The sequence below is a fragment of the Choloepus didactylus genome, chromosome 7, assembly GCF_015220235.1.
Source record: "Choloepus didactylus isolate mChoDid1 chromosome 7, mChoDid1.pri, whole genome shotgun sequence".
In the NCBI taxonomy this organism is placed as follows: Eukaryota; Metazoa; Chordata; class Mammalia; order Pilosa; family Megalonychidae; genus Choloepus; species Choloepus didactylus.
The window spans coordinates 137668740-137678119 of record NC_051313.1 but is presented as its reverse complement, the minus strand read 5'-3'; the positions used below and the strand labels follow the sequence as shown (position 1 = coordinate 137678119).

Below are 9380 nucleotides of genomic sequence, written 5' to 3'. Positions count from 1 at the left end.
TCCCATATGAAACAATGGAAGGAAAGGGGGCTCATTTGTTTGGTTTAGAAGCTTTTAGTAGGCACGCGATAGTTGTGTTCTACTAATTTAATGTTATGTGGAAGAGGAATTAGAATTGCCCTGTTTGGCTTAAGAGCAGAAATAGGACCAGTGAGTAGAGAGGTTGGTTGTGTTTCAGAATAAGAAGATTCTAGTAAGAGAACATGCCCCACAATGGGAGCAGTGAGGAGGGGTTAAAGCTTGGAGTTTATCTTTTTGACCCTTCACTGCAGGTTGTTTCCTGGGATGCAGATTCAGAGACAGAGATTAGCTGCAGAAGGTTATTAGGGAGTGTTTTTAGGATGAATAATTGTGAAGGGGAAGGGAAGGAAGCAGGATTGAGAGAAGAAAGATGAGCTGTGATGCCATCTCAACGAAACCTCATTTGATCCTACAGAGAGTTGTGAAGACAGGATGACCATTCAGAGCTCTCCTGAGTTAGAGTGAAAAGCTTTGGCCTTTTTACCTCCACTTCAAAGGATGGATCCAGGAACAGGGGATGACCTTGGGTGAGGAGGCTCTCTTCAGTGGAGGATCGTTTGACAGCAACACTCCCCACCCTTAGAGCCTTTCAAACTTTGAATCGGAATCTGAGTGATTCATTAGAGCATTCATCATGCCTTGGGGTAGGGTTGGAATTTGTAAACAAGCAGAAAATAGCCAGATATATAAAAGAAAAGATTGATTTACTTGACTGTATTGAATATAAGAACTCGTCTATTAAAAGATGCCATAAGGAAAGTACAAAGATGACTTACAATTTGGGAAAGATTTACATACATACAACTGATAAAAGATTAACATCAACAATATATAAAGAACTCCTACGTATCATCAAAAAAGGGACAACCAATTCACTAAGGAAATGGACAAAACTCATTAATAAGCAGTTAATACAAGTAAAAAACATACAGGATCATGAGCCTGGCCCTGTCAGCGAGGGACTGAAAATATCTACTTGACCAAAAGGAGGTAAAAAGAAGGGTAACAAGCTGAAGTCCCAGTGGCTGAGAGATCCCAAATAGAGTTAAGAGGCTATCCTGGAGGTTTCTCATATGCAAGCCTCCAGCTAGACATCCCAAATGGTCACAGCATGCCACGCCCATACCAAAAGTAGTCCCCAAATACCAAGGTCCGTACCTGAGATTCCATAAAAGATGCACTCACTAAATTTTATCTCTCAGAAACTTCAATCCACCAGAGTGTTCCTATGCCAGACAAGTCCTAAAACCTGGAAGCAAAAGCCTCTCTAAGATCAACAATCAGATGCAGCCCCCTTCCCCATACTGTCGACACCACCTTTCAATATGAACAAGTCAGGGTGCTAGCTGCCTAGACACCCCTAGACACCTTTGAGATGGAGAAAGAGATTAAGTGAGAGAAAGGAGTAGAAACAAACAAGATAAGATTTAATAAAGGTCTGTGAATACTGAAACTTTATATAAATATATATATATATATATATATATATATATATATATATATATAGGGTGCTGGGGTGTTGGAATGGCTGGAAGGAGATAGATGACATGGTGGAGCTGTAACCTATAATATCCTTTGGGATTTGCTCTATAGCTACTCATTGAATTGTGCTTTGAAAGTTTTCACCTTTCTGTATATACCTTGCCTTGCATAATAAGGAAAGAACCGAAACTGTGGAACTATAACCCATAACAATTTTTGAAATTACCTATATAACTGCTTGTTGAGCTGTACATAGAAAGTTAACACCTTTTTGTATGTATATTTTACAATAATGGAGATAGCTGAAGTTGTGGAACTGTGATCCATGACATTCTTTGAGATTTGCTCTCTACTTGTTGAATTGTACTTTGAAGGTAGTCACTGTTATGCATATATGTTAAAGTTCATAATAAAAAAAAATCATTTAAAAAAACATAGGATCAATAAACACATGAAAAGATGTTTAATATTATTAATGATCAGAGAAATGATAGTCAAGTCCACAATGAAATATAATTTTATATACATTTAATTGGCAAAAATTAAGAAGCCAGGCAATATAAGTATTGGAAGGCATGTGGATCAAAAGAATTTCTTACACATTTTTGGTAGGAGTGTAAATTATAAAATGAAAGATTTACATACTGTATAATCCAGCAATTTGGCTTGTAGGCATACTCTTGCACATGTTCAAGACTAGACATAGAGGCATTACTTCTGACATAGAAGCAAAATCCTGGAAACAACCCAAATGCCCATGGACAGGAGAATGTGTAACGTGAGGTAGGTGTCCACAGTGGGACATTAATTAACTGTATGAATTAACTACATGCCACAATATAGATGAATCAGAATGATTTAATAAGCAATGAAAAAAATATTAACTACAGTATGATACCATTTTATAAAGTTAAAAGGTACAACTAAACAAAACATATTTTGATTAGATATGCAATAAAAGGGATAAATAAAAACAAGGGAATGATAAACAATATAGTGATTATCTTGGATGGGGAAGGCTGGGGTAGGGACGAATGAAGAGGCTAGAGATAGATGTAACATAATGTAAATATTCTAGCTTTTGTATTGGATGGTAAGTTCATGGGTGTTATTTTATTATTAATAAGTGAATAAATAAATAAAAATTTAAAAGAGAGCCATGCCTGAGCCAATGATGAGTGTGTGCCATGAACCAAGGAATATGATTAATTTCATTGCCCATCTGTGGTCCAAAACAGGAGGAAGAGGAGAAGAAAGAGAAGGGGTTAAAAAACAAACAGACAAACAAAAAACAACAAAACTTGTTGTTGGAGTGGTTCAAGCAGAGGTCACAAGTCCCACTTGTCAGGAGTGTGGTGCTAGAGATTTCCTTTTAAAACCGTATAGAAATGTCAGGGACTCTATGCTGAACGTTATAGTTATCTCTTCCCCAACACGGAGACCTCAGGTTCCTAAAGAAAACTTGGTTATCAATTTCTCTCTTACAGTCCAGTATATATCCAGCTACCCTTCAAACACTTGAATATGTTTCTTTTTCAGTAATTTCTTATTTTTATTCTCCTGTTACAAAAAGACATATGGAACAAATAAATATAAAAATAGTATGTCTTATTTAGCAATGGGCAAATACAAGTTTTCTTGTATTCTCCATAGTAAAACACTAATAAAGTTTCAGAAGCACACTCATTCTACCTACGTTCCACCCTCTAGAAAAAAAGGTCAATTCTTTTAATTCTCTACAATTTTTAATGATGGATTCTCTAAGTAATCTAAGACTGACTCAGGAACTAAGACATCTGAATCAACAAGTTTAAAAATATTATATATATACATATACAAATGATCTGATGTAGGCTAGAAACTCCAACTAATGAATATTCTTACAGGTTTTCATTTTTTATAATTTGTATGAATAAAGTGATCAAATTTTTGGCTCATAATACACTAGAGTTTAGGCAGTGATGAATATCCAAGTGTATGTATTTCACTAAAATTTATCTTAAAGATAATACCTGAAGAGTTTTGCTACTACTTTCAATTAAATATTCCTATTTAATGATTTATCAATTAAGTAGAAATATGTGTAAAGTTATTTCCAATCAGAAAAAAGGGTGAGTTTCCCCCCTACCCTTTACTTGGTGCCTTATAACCACTGTTCATTTTAGAAAGACCACATAGAAAGGCAGCAAAGGATGTAAAATGTTTAAAGAGTCATCATCAAAATAGCAAACGGGATTTAAAATTTTCTTTTTGTACTTTCTGAAATTATCTATCTGGTCCTATACTAATTACATTTTACTGGGTCCCTGTAATGTTAGAAATATGAATATTAAAACAGAAGAACTGGCTTTTATATTTTAAAATAAGCCCCCCAACCCCTTCCACACCTACTTCCCAAGTATTTTAAGCAGAAAATCAACATGGTTGTTTTAGGCACTGATGTAATATTTCCTAAAAAACAATCCCTATAAGCCTTTCAAATGTTTTAGGACCAGTACCAAAGTCAAGGGATTTATTCACTCTGAGGTTTCATGGAAGGTGGGTGTACAGAAATGTCAATACAAGAGGAACCAAACAGAAAAAGCACCTAAAGATGGAGGAAAGACAGCTCTGCAGCTCTGACATCCTACCTGTCACTGGTAAATCATGTTCATGTGTTTCCATGGACAAAAAAGCTTAAATTCTCCAAAAGAACTAGTTATTTTTGGTTCAATATCTAGCACTTTCTTTAGTCTTCAAAAGCCAATTAAATTTAAATTTAAAATTAGAAGCATTAAAAAAATTGTGGGTAATAATCATTAAAGTATGAGATCAACTTCCTAGGTGGCAAATCACAACTCTCCAGAAGTACAAAAACATCAGAAAGTGAAGAGCCTGTACCTCACTTGACATGCACAATCAGAAAACTCCTACGAAAGTCACCAGGTATTACGATTGCGATTCAGGGATTTAAATTCACTTCCTCGTGGCAGAAAACAGTATTTCATGATGGAAGCAGAGTATGCCTACTGCTCATTGAGACATATAGATCACTACTACTGAGGTATCACTTGGTGACAATTTAGAAATCTAAATTTAACTCCAGAAAATAGAAATCTGGGCTATGAATTTGAAGACAGTACAAACAGCAATTAGTTGAGTGGTACCTGCCTGCAACAATCTTTTATTATTTTTCCTTTAAGTCTACAGAAAATCTGTACATAAATGAGGCAATTAATTCCCATAATAAAAATACCCCACTACTAACAGCCAAGGTCTCCAGTCAGATTCCATGGGGAGTACATATTATATCCCAGTGTATTCCACAAGTGTACTTTCTTGTGAGTCTGTAGGGTTAGGATCGATTCTTTCTGGAAATATCAGCTTCTCACAAACGGCCTCCTTTATATGGTAAATACTGGGATATTTCATTAGGTTCCGTGAAGAGGGGAGGTGAAACATGCATTAAATTAGCAATTTTGCTCTCTCGCGATGTATCTTCTCATAACATACCATGCCGGCCTCATGGTAAAGTCTTGTGTCACTCATCCTAATAAGCACCACATCAATTTTCAAGAAAAACTGTAACAGCAGGAAAAAGCTAGAAAGCATTACTCTAATTTTCACACTCAGGCTTGAAACTCCATGATCATGAAATTCATCCTTAAACAGGAGAACTTCTTATAAAAACTTAATCTAGATTGTTTTCTGAATTTCTCTGTATGTATATGATCTGTTGTAGCTATAACCTTTAATTTAAGTGATTCTCCAAGTAATGTTCCCTTAAAATTGTTGGATAGGTCCAGTTATATGGTTCAACAACATCTCTGGAGTATTCACCTTCCATCCTGCATTCCTGCCACTCTTCAGCACAGGCTACTCTGAGCATTCCTTGGTAGTTATTTACACATCATAAGGCAACTGTAGCATTGAACTCAATCCCAAAGCCAGAGCCATTCTGGATTCTTAAAACATTGCTTCCAAACATCATTTCAGGAAGAGATGGCATATGCAACTCATCAGCTAACCTGTTGTAAACACAATCTCTCGGCCTCTCCAGCTACGTCCTCATTATGTGGTGCAGAAGTCCCTGCCCGGCCAGTGGCACCCTGGAACTGCTGTTCTGGAGTGCTTTCTGTCCTTTATCTAGTGTTTTTCACAGAGAATTCTACTCTGCCTCTCCTAATTTGTCATCTTACCAGAAGTCTTTTGAATACGTTTTTGACTTCTCCCAGTTACTTCACAACAGTGGTGGAAAGGTCCTTTGGAATTTTTATCATGGGAGCATGCTGTGCTGCCAAGTATTTAATTCTAGGTAAGCGATCCACCTACCTATGTCATAATTAGAATTCCTTGGACATTTAGAATGCCTGGACTAGGTACTTTGGGAGATGTTGAAATTCGCAACTCTGGAAGTACTCAAGCAGAATCAAGAGGAGCATTTGGAGGCTGTTACTAAGAACACTTGGATTATATGACCCCTAGGGCCCTGTAATGGTTTGGTGCAGTATGTACCCCAGAAAATATGTTCTTAAACTTAATCCATTCCTGTGGGAGCGAACCCATTGTAAGACTTTGATGATGCCACTTCAGTTAAGGTGTGACTAGCCTAGTCAGGATGGGTCTTAATCCTGTCACTGTAGTCCTCTTTAAACAGAATGAAATTCAGCTATAAGAGAGAAAGTCACAAAGGAAGTAGCCAGAAGCTGAACATCAAGGGAGCTCAGAAGAGAAGGGAAAGACCAGGAGATGCCGCCATGTGCCTTGCCATGTGACAAGCTAAGGGCAAAGGATTGCTGGTAGCCAGCCCCAGAACATCATCTTTGGGGATAAAGCATCACCTTGATGATGCCTTGATTTGAACTTCTATCTTAGCCATAAAACTGTGAGCTAACAAATTCCCGTTGTCTCATCCAACCCACTTCATAGAATTTGCTTGAGTAGCCCAGAAAACAAAAACAAGCCTCTCTTACCCAGGATATTTGTCCACATTTAACCATCTTCCATTCCCTCCCTCCCCTCCTCTAGAGGCAATCCGAGCAGAGCATTCTTTGATTGTGACATTTTTAATTCTACCCATTCTCCCCTGCCAGCGATTTTTTCATAAGTTAATAGCCTGTCCTATTAACTTAGATCTTAACACTAATTAGGTACCTAGCACAGGATATTTATGAGCCTTAAAAGCAAAGACCAAGAAATCACAAGGCCAAAAACATTTTTATCAGCTTCTCCCTAGCCTCACAGCAAATTCCCATCTCCACAGAGATGAAATAAGAAATATGGTTGGTATCCTTCATGTATGGGTGTATTTTTTCAGATAACAAGTACCTCTAACCAATTTTGACAGCTAGAGAACAATTCATTCAGGTTATTTTTTCTCCTAGGTTTTATTTGGCATTTTGTTCAGATTTCAGGCTTCTTAGATGACCTTGTGATTTGATTGTCTGATCAGGGAAAACTACTCATTAAAAATAAATGTACAGAGAGCTTTGGAAATTGAAGTTTCATGTTTTATTTGTTGAAAAGAATGAGGTCATGTCAAATAATCAACTTCGGCATGCATAAATGCAATTCCCAAGCCTCTAAATGCAGGCTATAAAGAAGAGATTACAAAACCAACTTGTTAACAGGTACTGAGGGAGGGTCCTTGAATGTCTGGATAAAGTTAGGTTCAACTGAATACAGACAGACCATCCAAGAGGCTGCCACTTAGGCCCATTTAGGAGGGTCCAATAGGATCTCTGGTTTTGGAATATTTCATTTCTGGAACCAATACAGATTAATTCTGTTCATTTAATGATTCAATCTGTACAGCAAAAATTGAAATGACTCTTTCTATGGGATATTGTGACTTCCCATTATCCCCATCAGTATCTTTTTCTCTTTCAATATAGTATTAAGTCTGGGAGGAAAAGAATGGATTTTTATTTGCTTTTTGTTTGTATGTTTTACAATTTTAGTAAATTTACTGAATTGTGCAACCATCACCACAATCCAATTTTAGCACATTTCTATTACCCCAAAAAGAACTTGAGGATCCATTTTCAGCTACTACTCTACTTTCTGCCTCTATAGCCTTTTCTGGATAGCCTTTTTTTGAGTGGTGTTTCTATAGAACTTGACAGTGGTGGGAGATAAAGCCCCCAAAGAGAATTGCTTGTCTAGTCTAATGACATTAAAAATACCCAGATCCTGAGCTGGTGCATTTTAACATAATTTTCTGACTTATTTGTAAAAAAGTCCAGACATTTTTCAGATTCAGTTTTCCACAAGCCATTTAGGCAGCTCTCTGTTTATCAGGAGGTATCTTTCCTGTTTATCAGGAGGTAGCACTCTTGTCCAGGAGCATGGAAAGCAGGTGGTAGTCCCTGGGAAGCCACTGTTTGGAGAGAAGGCCCAGAAACCCAGAAAGATGCAACACCCAAATAATGCTGTGCATTTCACCATTTCTTTTTAACTCTTCACTGCCAGGTAGTCTGAAGATGAGGGAGAGGGCCCCAGGGAAGGTGGAATTGCCTTAGAAGGTGCTTCCCTTAACTACCATTGAAAGCCCAAGCAGAGATATTAAATCCATTGCTAAAGACAAAAGTTCTTACTAAAGGTCAAAGGCTCACTCCAGAATATTTTCTTTTGCCAAGCCTACATAACTTGAAATACAGTCCAGGCCATCTCCCTTAAAAAAAAAGAGTTATGTGGTTATGAAAGAAGGAGTTTGCAAAGCCCATGTGGCGAATCCAATGTTCTTGCTTCATACTGAGAGTCACCGTCTACTTTATCCCTACCAGCCAAGTATGACCTATCTCCAACAAAACGGTTCCTCCTGCATTCAAATGACCACCAGACCTTCCCTATGTTACCTCCCCAATACATCTTATACCCATTCACTTCCCTGTACTTCCACCCTGCCCTCCCAGTCTGGGGCACCATGATTTCTTGCCTGGGCTACCACAAAGCCTTTCCAACTTTCCAACATTCCCTAACTTGGATAGTAAAATTGCATCAGTACCACTTCGGTCCAAACCACCACTGTTTCTTTCTTTTTTATTTTTTTAAGTGACCAGGAAGTAGTTTATTGGTGGGCACAAATTGGGTGAGGGCAGTGCTGGCAAAGCTCTCACGGGTGCGCCACACCACTTGTCCAAGGGGCCACGACTGGGGATGTATGTGACCCCACAACCATCTGGGATGAGGTTTTTCCCAGCCACCATGGCTTCGAACTCATCAGCATTGAACTTGGTAAAGCCCCCTTTCTTGGAGATAAGGATTTTCTGGCAGCCAGGGGACTTGAATTTGACTCTATAAAGAGCCTTAATCACATGCTCCTTGTTTTGAAGCTTGGTGCAAATGGATGTGATGACTTGGCTGAGGCATACTCTGGCTACCATACCTTGGGGCTTTACAAAGGCACCTTGCATACCTGTCCAGAGCCTAGACTCAGACTGCATGAGGTCAGACAGGAACATCAACAGGTAAGGGCTGTCTCCAAGGTCTCTTAGGGTAACCCGTACAAGCAGTAGGCTGTGTCCACTGGCAAGAAGGCTGCTTTCTGCAGACGTTGCACACAGAGGCCCCCACTGGGAAAGGAGGATGGTGGTTGGCTTGATTGGTTGCGGATAAACCATCATCGTTCTTGCTGGGATTTTTGAAACAGCCTACTAACTGGTCTCCCTGAAGGCATGGGGTTTTGAATTTTTTTTTTTTTAAAGGAAGAAACTAGGTCTTAGACTGGTTCTGTTACTAGCTTTTTGACTTTGATAGGTAATTTTACATCTTTATGTTAGACAGAAGTCCCCATCCCCAACACACACAACCCACCTCTAGCAAATATTCCAAGAAGCTCCCCGCACCTCTAATGAATGTAACTGTTTGCATGGAGCCCACTCTTAGCTGACATGATG

The 9380-nt window shown here is 38.4% G+C and overlaps 1 non-coding gene and 1 pseudogene across 1 annotated transcript; both read right to left on the bottom strand.

Moving 5' to 3' along the window:
- Window positions 1-4788: 4788 nt before the first annotated feature.
- LOC119540829 lies at window positions 4789-5506 on the bottom strand (annotated as a pseudogene).
- A 3450-nt stretch (window positions 5507-8956) lies between these two features.
- LOC119541018 lies at window positions 8957-9095 on the bottom strand. The gene has a single exon (XR_005218155.1). It is a non-coding gene; the product is annotated as a small nucleolar RNA SNORA70 (small nucleolar RNA).
- Between the last annotated feature and the right edge of the window lie 285 nt (window positions 9096-9380).